Source organism: Neolamprologus multifasciatus, chromosome 3 (assembly GCF_963576455.1).
Source record: "Neolamprologus multifasciatus chromosome 3, fNeoMul1.2, whole genome shotgun sequence".
Taxonomy (NCBI): Eukaryota; Metazoa; Chordata; class Actinopteri; order Cichliformes; family Cichlidae; genus Neolamprologus; species Neolamprologus multifasciatus.
Window position 1 is genome coordinate 407300 of NC_140441.1, and position 9761 is coordinate 417060.

The window sequence follows — 9761 nt, forward strand, 5'->3', positions numbered from 1 at the left end:
GGTGACAGATATAAAGACAGTTGATGGTTTTGATCCCATCAGGTCCTGGACCCCTGCCCTCTGTCCAATCACAGACTGAACACATCAGCAGGACCACCAAAGTCCTCAGATTAATCCAGGGTCTGTCCTCAGCCTTTGAGAGCTTCAGTGACTCACAGTTAGACACAGTAACAAATATGTCATCATCCATCTTCTCCTACACTCTATCACTGATCACTAAAACTAGCTGGTGTCTGTCCTGATGTCCAGGTAGGACAGACTGCAGTGAGTTTAATAAGCTGTGTTAGATTACACTTAGAGGGACAGCTTCATCTGTCAAACTGGATCTATGATGGTTTGATTACTGCATTTAACAGAGTTCATGGTTGAAACAACAAGAAGACTCTGCAGGTGCACCTGGAGGTCTGTCATTAGATTTACTGCAGAAACTGGATCAAACTGGAGCTCTTGTTGGGATCCAGGAAGCAGCAGGTCTGTGCTGAGCAGAATGAATAAAGCCAATAAGATGTCTCTGTATGAGGAGGCGGGGTCACAGGAGGTTCACAGAAACTCTGCAGCAGCATCATCAGCTCACATGGAAACTTTGATGATTCACTTCTGTGGTGTTTTTACAGAAACACGTCACAAAATTAGCTCCACCTGTTTTGTGTGTGAGCTTTGAGTTTCTTGTCTTCATTCTGGATTCTTGTGTTGCTGTTTTTACACACAGCAGATATTTCCTGGTTGCTTCCTTGATGACTACATGAAGCTTTCTGAAGCTTGGATTGAAAGCGCTTCATTACTCAAAGCTTTCCAACACAGGCCTCTGTGCTGCCATCTGGTGAACAAACATATGAAGTGCAGCGTGAAGCTACAAATTAAACTGCTTCAGCTACGTTTATATATAACATACTATAACCTATATAACTATATGTATAGTGTATTATGTAGGTTTTAGAGCTGGGGGTAGAACTGCTGATGGCCTGGTTGTTATTCATGTTCCCCATGGTTCACCAGCTCTCACACAACATCAGCACCAATGATCCATGTGTGTGTGTGTGTGTGCAGGCTACACATTTGTGCATTTACAAAATATGACTGCTCAGATTGAGTCTGAGTCAAAATTCACATTTTGACGTCCACTGTTGGGGTTGTTACTCAATAAAAGTAATCTATTAAACAGTTACTCACTGGAGTAAGTAACTTGTGCCCTTCTGATCTATCAGCTCCATCAGTTTGTGACGCCTCAGTCATCAGCTGTCAGCAGAGGAATGTTTAACTGACACTTCCTCATATCTGAGTGTGTCTGTGTGTGAACATTAGCCAGGTTATTAAAGTCCTATTCTATTCTGCAGCAAATAAATAATAATTTCAACCAGATAATAAAAAACTAACCAAGGTAAAGTCATTATGCACTGTGTATCTTACATGAGCTTCAGTTTGAGGTAGAACTGTTTGATTTTTTTGACATTAAATCACAATGTTTAACTTAAAATTACTTGAAAATACCTCATTACAACCAAACAGAATGTAACCTTTTAGCTATTTAATTAATTTTGATATAAATTCATCTATATGTTCAATCAACAACATGAAGAGATTATCTAAATGCATTTTAAGCTAAATTAATTTGTATTAGTCGGCAGAGCCAAATTCAGAACAACAGACTCAAATAACAAGAACCAAGTCTTCATTCAGGTTGAAAACAGTCTTAATAGAATGTTCAGTGTGTTGAACAGAAATACATGGAGCTGAAGTTGGGCAACACATGACCAACTAACAGCGACTAAAAGCTTCAAACACTAGAAGACTCAGAGTCAGATGGACAGATTAAGAGCATCACATGCAACATGAATAGAAAAGCCTTTGTAGCAACACAATAAACAATAAAAGTGACAGCAAGAATCAAAGTGATCATCACGACAAAGGCTTGGACTTCATATACATGTATTATTGACACAGGCGGGCTTTTAAAAGACATGCTGTTCATCATCATGATCAACATGGCTTAACAGCAAACTGAGCTGGAGCTGCTTATTGTTTTTTTCACATCACTTCAGTAAAATCTGAATGTTGACTTCTTTGGGACAAACAGATTTTATCTGATCATGGTGGCTGTTTCCAGTTAAAGGGGAGAACAGAGTCCCATCACTGATGACTCATCACTTGGTGATAGCTTTTTTTCCCGAGTTTTATAAAGGTTAGTATGATTTTATTAGTGTTTATCAAAGTGACATACTTGTTTCAGTGCAGAGGAACTGACTCTCTACCTGACAGCTGCTTTTTAGTTGATTAAGCTCTAAAAATGTCCCAGTTTCATTCAGAGCTGAGGATGAACCAACACATTACCGTCTGTGTGCTTAACTGGTGACACACTGAAGATAAGAGATCTCTGTGTGTGCTGATGTGTTAACTTTAAAAATCTGCGTCTGACTGCTCAGACTGAGTCAGAGTAAAGTTCACATGCTGACGTGTGGAGACATGAAACCTTGTTGTAGCTGCAGGTGTGAACACACTGATCCCAGATCAGCTCTGCTGTATTTGTAACATGAACATTTCTGCTGCAAAGCTTCAAATGTTCAGCATGTTTCTCTGTTTCCAGTCTATAGATCCAGTCACACTTTCTACCTTCACCTGTGCAGGAAAGACTGAGAGCAGAGCTGAAACCAAGCGTCCAATCAGTGAGCAGCATCAACACCTGAGCTTCATTCAGACTCTGTTATTGAAGATGTTGTTGGTACAAAGTTCATCTGCTGCTCACATGAATCCATGAAAGATTTATTTCTCTGAATGTTTCTTCAAAGCTCATTTCAACCTGTTGAAGTCATGAATGAAAGTGCAGACTGAGAGTGGATCACATGATGTCTAAGGTGTGTCATGTGACATGTTCAGTATTGTCACACATGTCTAGATTGTCCCTGATATCATAGCTGCTCAAACACTGATGATTATATTTGAAGAATTATTACTGATGGCAGCAAAGTTTGAATGGAGCTCTCTGTCTGTGCTGATTTGTCGCCCTCTGGAGGTCAAAGCACAAACTGCATGACGTCACTGTAACCACCACAGTGACAGGAAGTGTTTTTAAATGATGAAACATGTCAGTGATGCTGATAGTGTGTTCATCACAGACGCTCAGGAGGAGAGGAGATGACATCACCACAGTGATCACATGACGTGTTGGTAGAGTCTGTCTAATTACTCACACTGTGGGGAACATCCAGGACCACCATGTTTGTAGTTTTCTCCTTCCCACTGTAGCTGTGTTTGAACAGTGTGTGCACACATGCTCTTCATCCACCCACAGTGACTCCACGCTGGTACAGAGCTCTGCTCTAACCTGTCACACACTTACAGGGATGTATTTCCACAGTCAGTCTGGCAGATTCACCTGTGGGTCCACCTCTGTGTGGACTTTCACACTGAGAGTGGGGACATCAGCTGGTGTTGGGATGTTGTAGGTGCACAAATCTGGAAACAAACAGAACCAATCACAGCTCAGTGCAGCCTGCTGTCACTTTTCTACACCGCGACACTTTTATATTTCTATCTCTATATTTATCTCTTTATCTTAATGGAGCCCTGTCTGCAATTATTCGGGCTTGCAGTATAAAGGAAAAAAAGTTTACGGTTATAAAAAAAATGGTTAAAATATAAATAGTTGATAAAAGGTTTAAAAATCATATACTTGGGTACCAATTTATTTCATTTACAGTTAAGAGTCCAATAAACAAAAGGGTTTCATGATTTAGAGTTCATTTACTGTGCAGAAGCAATATGCTGGGGTGTAATTGGTTGTTGTGCTGATGAGCATGTTATGGGGGTGGGGCGAGTAGTAAAGTTTGTGTGAATCTGTGGGAGCGGTCAGAGAGAGCTAAGTCCAAAGAGAGAGATGTCGTAAGGCAAACGTGGTGTGGATTTTGCATCTAAGTGTATCTTTGAGGTCGACTACCCGTCCTGATATTACTTATTTGTGATCTGCAGGAGAAGCCGAGGGACGCTGTGAAAGGAGAGGGAGAGAGGTTTCTGCCCGGATGGACCCTGCTGTTTCCTCACCCCTGACTGTCTTCACTACTGATGAACTAACTGCCCCTTTCTGATTGCCCCACTAACAAACTCATTGGACTCGTGAGTACTAACTGGAACTAAAGTGCACGTGTTTTGTTTGAAGCGGCCATCAGTTTTAGGCCTCACCGCACCCGAACTTCGACTCAGGCCTGCAACAAGCACCGTGCTCCAGGTGTAGTGTGGACAGGTTAAAGTGTGTGTGTGTGTGGGCCCACTGTTAGAAATTTGGTTTAAATTGAGTAAGTGTGTAGTTGTAACCAAAGGTATTTTCAAGGATCGAAAATCATCCCTTTTAAAGGTGTGCGTGGTTGTAACTGAAATAACAGTTGGCACCTAAGAGTTATTTTGTTTTGATAATCTTTTATTTATAGCCCATGTAGTCCCTTTTACAGTGGTTTCATTTCATTTTATAAAAGTAACTGTTTATTTTATTTATTTCTTTGCTGTCTAAATAAATACCCGTGAGGGATACATTTGTGGTGGTCCTTATTAATTCAATTAGAGGGTATCAGGTATCATTAGTAGTAGCACTACGAACCCAGGCCCAGTCTCGTTGTACTATATACTGTAGCTTTACCAGAGCTACGTGGGACCCGGGTTACATTAATATTTATCAATCAATATCTGTGTTTCTTCATTTTCGGGTTCGGCTCCACTCCTCATTGGGATTCTTGTCCTCTGCTGATGCATGTATTGTACAGCCATGAGGAGCCTTAATAATGCAGCTGCATTATTTATCCACCATAACAGAGGTTAGTGTTCAGCTCTGTCACCACTCTGGCCACATGTTGCCACACTTGTACTTCCAGCTCTGAGCTGCTGCTGCTGATCAGTTACTTTTGTAATTGTCTCCAAGCAGCATCACAGCTTTCAAAGAAGAAAAAAACATTATTTCCTGATAATGTGTGATGTGCTTGTACAAGATGTAAACACTGGTAGTTTGAGGAAATCCTTTCAAAAACATATTTGCTTGCACAGAGCAGTGAGCCTTCTTGGTTTCCTTGTAGATTAAAAACAGGATTGGAGTGATGAGGTACGCGGTGCTGCACGGCTGTCTATGGGATGACCTGTACATCAGAACCACATCAGCCCAGACATCTACCAGCACAAGTACAGAGCCTTTATCTCACATGTCTGAGCATTTGTTCACCTTCATCTGTTTGTCTGTTCTTGTTGACGACTCTTCATCCAGTCCACCTTAAACACAGTGGGTGTGTTGCTGGGAATGGGAGTTACCTTATGGAGCTGTTATTGCAGTAAAACTGTTTTTGTGTGCATGTATTTCAGCATGTAGCTCTGTGTGGAGATCCTTGTGTACATATTGAAACCTGTCTGTGTTTTCACTCAGCCAGGCTTTTCAATCAGCTGTTTTTGTTTTTTAATACGTGACCTTTGCTAAAGTTCATCCAGAGGTGCAAATGATGTGTGACAGGATGTAAAGATGTGTTTGCAGAGTTGTGTGTAGGACAACAGTTTAGTGATCTGTGGCTGACAGCTCAGTTTATCTCCAGCTCAGTACTAACAGGTGAATATCCCACAGGCTGAGGTGTGATGTTACAGGGCTGCTCGTGGTGCTGGTGCTGATCCAAGACAGGCTCAGGTGGATCTGAAAGCACATCTGTGTCAAAATACTGCAGGAAGTTCACATGTGGTAAATCCACTGCATCGGCACAACCGTCACTAGCAGTCGACTAATGTGACACTTGCAGACTGAGTGATGCTGTGGTTTGTACTGAGTGTGAGACAGAGCTGACCCCTGACCTCAGGGTGGAGAAATCTGATAGAAAACTCTGACTCAGCAAAAATGTAGCCAAGGTCACATGTAAGAGGACAGCCAATGACAAAGCTGGGTGAGTTGTAACTAATAACTTAGCTTACACAGTCAGATACATGCCTGTTTCTATGGCAGGTTTATTTGGCTATTTTGAAAAGGATTTTATCCTAATAACTCAGTTTAACTGTCACAACAATGAAATGGTGCAAATGGAAAATCCTTGAGGCTCTCTTTTGAGTAACTTTATGATTGGCTGCATGTGATGTGGGGACATGTGGTAATTCTAACAAAACAAACATAACTTAGGCTCTGTGCAACTTAGAATCAGCTGCTGTTGGCCTCCAGGTTCTGGAAACACTTCCAAGCAGAGCTGCCGCTTTGCAAGCCCGACTGGGAACAGTTCCCAAAGCAGGTGGTTCCCATCATGTCAGTTGTTGGCGTGTGGGTGAGGAAAGGACTCACAGGTAGGTGAAGGCTGGTGTTTATTATCACGAACACAGGATGACTGGCTGAGCTGAAACGACTGAAGCGAACACACGTACAGAGTCGAGCACATTAACATCAACAATGACGCTGAGCAGAGAGAAACTGAGGGTTCAAATACACTGGCTAATGATGATGATTATGGACACACAGCTGAACAGAACTGAACTAATAACACACAGGAAGCAAACAGGAAACAGGAAATGTGAACAGGTGAATAAGGTGAACATGAAACAAGTGCAAACACTGGGCGAACACCAGGAACCCTGACACATCAGTGACACCAGGATGGGAACTGTGCCATGTCATCAATGTGGATCCATGAAGACTGAATGACTGATTTCCTGATATATATTGTGATAAAATCACTTCTGTATGAACTGTGTGTTTCCAGCTGGTTCTAGGTCACAGCTTTATATTCATTAGATATGAAACCGTGAAGCTTGTTTGAAAGGACACAGATGGACCTTGTTTCCTTCTTTCCTTCCTTTTTCTGTCCTCTGTGCTTCATCTGCTGCTCTTCACTGTTACTTTGTGACTCTGGTTCTCCTAAAGACACGTGGGTGGTGTCTCCACCTGTAGATGGAGCAGCAGCTGGTCTGGCTGAGTTCCTCTGACTGTCTTTGATTTGTGCTTCCAAAGTTTAACAGGAAAGTGAAGCGAGAGAAAGAGCAGGAAGAAAAGCTGAGTTTCCTCTCTGTGTCACATCCACAGTGTCTTTAGATGATGGAGTCACTGCAGAGAGAGTTCACAGCTTCACTGTTTGTGCTCTTTAGATGTGCACTTATTCCAAATATGATATCATCATTATGAGCCTGTTATTATGTTTATTTTTCCTTTACTCTGCTTCATCCCAAAGGTGTTCTTCCACACCAAACTCCCTCATCTGTGTCTTTATGAACTTTGCTGTCTTCACTGATAGTAAACGTCTGTCCTCCATCTACAGGAGCAGTCAGCTGACTGTGACTCAGTGTGTAAGTGATGATGTTTGATATTCAGGCAAATGAAAGTGTTTGAATTTAAAATGGTTGTAACATTAGTCCATCCCATCCTTTTACAGCTCACAATACATCAAAGTCCTCTTGGAACATGCACTCTTATTGTGAAAATCTGCCTCCTTCCCCATCAGAGGCGGAGCCCTGACTCCTTCCTGTCTGTCAGTGTAGCAGGTTTGGACTTGTTGGTCTGAAGCTGAAGTTCAGTGAGGAGCTCAGACATGTGAGAACAAGAGGACTCACTTGTAGAACTTCTATCAGAGACTTTAAAGGTTTTTTCATGGAAATCACCCAGGACCCACAGTGGGCCCACAGACTGTGAAGCTTTTGATTTATTATTTATTGCTGCAGTCAGTGGAACATTTAGAAAATAATGATGAATGTCATGGAAACACTTTTGAACTGATTAAATCTAAATGAATGTATAAAATCAGCATCAAACAAATCATTAGCCCTTTAAGACCTACCATAGAACCAAGTCTGCCAGAGCTTATATTATATGTTTACATGCTGTGGAGCCATTTTTGGGAGCATTTCAAGTTGCTATACATCAATACAACCATTATAGCCTAGATTTTAATAATATGTATGAATTAAGTGCATAGTAATTACATAAATTGCAAGAAAGTGCAATAAACTACAAACAAATAGAAAATCATTTTTGTTTTTTAACATATATTTCTAGTTAGAGAAATTTAAGAGGCTTATCCCTCAAAACTGTAAATACAAAAAAGTTGCACAAAATAGTTTCCCACCATAGGAAATTTATTTTGAGTGTCTTCATAGTTTTATTTTTGAAATACACCAATTTTTATACACTGCAGGAAAAACGAAAATAAATATTATAATGCAAATTTGCAAAAAAGCAGCATATGCATCAAAATAAACTATTTCCAGCAGTGCAATATGAGTCCTAAGCATCCCAGAAACGACACAGAAAGTCATAAAGTCAAACATAACTTTTAAAAACACCAGTATAGGCTCATTGAGGCCCTGATGGTAAAAAACTACATTTCCGCAAAATGATGTCACTTCCAGTTTCGGGCAGGTCATGGCGGACATGCAAAAGTTCACGCTGACGTCTATTCCAACGTAGCAAGTGTTACGAACAGCTGATCAGATCAGCAAAGCGTGTTTCTGGAATATTATGTTTTTGTTGCTGCAAGTGCTTTTTATGCAGTTTTTGCAAAACTATATGTGGAAGGAAACTGTGACCGAGGACAAGCTGATGGCATAAGATGGAAGTACAACTCCTCCGGTTTCATATGCAAAAAAAAATTATTGCGCTAGCTCACGTGGTTGCAGAGCTACCGGGATTTAAAAGTAGTTATGCAAAACAGAGCGTGCCTGCTCTGACCGGTTTTAAAGTGTTAAAGAAGAGCAGTTATTCACTGTAGTGAGACAGGAAGTCAAAGTTTTCAGTTAAAACCAGTAGAAGAAGAAACATGGAGCTGTTAAAGTGTAACACGAGTTTGTCATTAAGAGACTTCCTGCTCTGCAGCAAATTGTTCACTTCAGTTTGGATTAAGGACACAGCTCAGCTAAAAACAGCTTCCACTAACAGCGTTTCTGTGATCTGCAGTGGAACCAGTTTAAAGTGTCACTACAATAGAAACTACAATAGAAACATCATTTTAATGCTGCTCTCAGTAACAGGACAGAAAGCCCCCAACAAACATTTCTACATGTTTCTAAAGTCCAGACTCCATTTCTGCTTTTGTTTCATCCAAACATCCCCATAAATACCTCTGTGTTTGGTTCCTTTTTCAAAGTTTTACTTCACTTTCCTGAACTCATTGTCACATGATCATCTCCAGCACAAATCTGCCGCTCCATATTTCATGGTAACTGACTCAGACCAACAACGCCGAGTGGAATGAGAGCAGGTTTGAATTAATTTTTAATCTCAGACGTTGGAGGCAGTTAAAAGTTTCACCTGCTTCTGTAACTGAAAGCACAAGTGATGTGTCGGTGACGAACGAAACGGCTCTTAATGCCGGATCATTGACATGAATGACGCGACACATAAGGAGCCATGTTTTTTTTCTTTCTCTCACCCTCTCTCTCTCTCGCACTTTTTTCCCACTTCACGCCGCACACGAGCCTTGTGCTTTGCGCTTAGCAGAGGGGGGAGGGCGGTAGTTACACTCAGTAGCACAGGAACAGAGCGGGAGGGAGAGACATCATGAACATAATGTGATTTATAGAGCAGCTATTTCAAGTGGGTTTCTTTGTTTTTCCTGTACAAGGTGCTGAAGCAGGTGCACCCCGATACCAGCATCTTGTCCAAGGCCATGAGCATCATGAACTTGTGACATTGTCGAGCAAATCGCTCCTCAGGCCTCCCACCTGTCTCACTCCACCATTAGAATTTCATCCAAATAAACAAACACAAAAATGTTCCAAAAAATCCCTCAGCACGTTGTTCACTACCGCCTGAAAAACAACAGGGGCATTAGTGA

At 41.3% G+C, this 9761-nt stretch overlaps 1 long non-coding RNA gene across 1 annotated transcript in view; it reads left to right on the top strand.

Moving 5' to 3' along the window:
• The window catches only part of LOC146520913 (uncharacterized), a 214401-nt gene extending 209789 nt beyond the window's left edge, over positions 1-4612 (top strand). The window contains exon 3 of the long non-coding RNA XR_014873210.1: positions 3854-4612. This is a non-coding gene — a long non-coding RNA (uncharacterized LOC146520913). The remainder of the gene's footprint in view (positions 1-3853) is intronic.
• The last annotated feature ends 5149 nt before the right edge of the window (positions 4613-9761 follow it).